General features: G+C 40.5%; 1 long non-coding RNA gene across 1 annotated transcript; it reads left to right on the forward strand.

Moving 5' to 3' along the window:
* Positions 1-512: 512 nt before the first annotated feature.
* LOC117554746 lies at positions 513-1,159 on the forward strand. The gene is made up of 3 exons (XR_004570316.1): positions 513-573; positions 834-996; positions 1,096-1,159. It is a non-coding gene; the product is annotated as an uncharacterized LOC117554746 (long non-coding RNA).
* The last annotated feature ends 314 nt before the right edge of the window (positions 1,160-1,473 follow it).

The following is a 1,473-nucleotide window of genomic DNA, read 5'->3' on the forward strand; positions in this document are numbered from 1 at the left end:
GTAACAGAATAAGACCATGGTTAAGTCACGAACATACGTTTTTATTATGAGGTATAAACCCCCTGTACATGTGACATCATCACATCCCTTTACTTATAGGGATCAATAAAGTATATATCTATCTATCTATTTATCTAATGGTGTTTTTTGGTGCAAAAGTGATCATACCTCTAATGGTTTATCATATTGCAATTCCAACATTTTTCAGTAAATCGCAAGGACTCCACAGCTTGTTTCTCCTTTTTCTTTTTATACACACTTTACATTACTGTAGTTGTTACGTCTAAACCACATTTGCCACTGGATTTCTTGAACAGCTTTTAGTCATAATGTCATCTCTACACATGTCTAAATGATTGTTTTGTTGTTCCTGTTGTGCCAGCTGGAGATTTGTACTACACATACAAGGACAATGAGAGGATGGTTGTGTGCACCAAGGACCAAATTATCAATGTCCTGAAGGAGTGCCATGATAACCTGGGTTCCGGAGGTCATGCAGGGAGAAGGCGCACCACCGAGAAGGTTTTGGCAACGTACCACTGGTCCACTATGCGGGAGGACGTGAAGAAATGGGTGGGAGTTTTTGACTGACTGACTGATTATTGATCTACAGAAATGTGTTGTATGTGTACATTGAAACAGAGTGAGACATGTGTGGATCTCATTGGCCCACTTCCCTCCACTGCTAAGGGCAAAAGGTACTATCATGATGGGCTGAAGCATGTGTAACCTCCTTTAAAGGTTCTAAACGTGAAGAATCTGGTTTAAAAAGAAAGGAAATCATTTACAGTGATTCTGTATGTATTTACAACATTCTGCATTTTATATTGCAGATACATTCTAACAGCGACTGATCTGTTCACGAAGTGGGTGGTAGCAAAAACGCTCTACCACAAAACAGCTGTTGAGGTCTCAAAAAAGATTGTAAATATTCTTCTCGATTTCGGTCTTGTCGAGAAGATCATTACCGACCAAGGACGGGAATTTGTCAATGAGGTACAATAATCTATCTAATACAGTGTATGTGTTATGTGTAACAATGTAATACGATTTTTCAGGTAATTTGGTAATTGGTGTACACTAAACCATCTGCAGGTCAACCGTGGTGTTTTTGATGCACTGGGTGTAAAACACTGCATCACTTCAGCGTACCATCCCCAGTGCAATGGCCAAGATGAGCGTACAAACCAAAACATAAAAAAAGCACTTGCAAAGTACTGTGGAGAGGACCAGAATGACTGGGATTTACATCTGAGGGGCATTGTGGCGAGCATTAACACCTCAAAGCAGGTACAATGTTGTAACAAATGCAGATGGAAACAATACTCAACAGAGATACTAAAAGGAATTTTTATGCTTTCAGAGGTCAACCAAGTGCACGCCCTATTTTGCCCAGTTTGGGAGGCACCCTCGCGTCCCGGGTGTTATAAATGCTACAGTCAATGACAGGGATGATACCTCTGTTTTGGTGCC

The sequence above is a fragment of the Gymnodraco acuticeps genome, unplaced genomic scaffold (genome assembly GCF_902827175.1).
Source record: "Gymnodraco acuticeps unplaced genomic scaffold, fGymAcu1.1, whole genome shotgun sequence".
NCBI lineage: Eukaryota > Metazoa > Chordata > Actinopteri > Perciformes > Bathydraconidae > Gymnodraco > Gymnodraco acuticeps.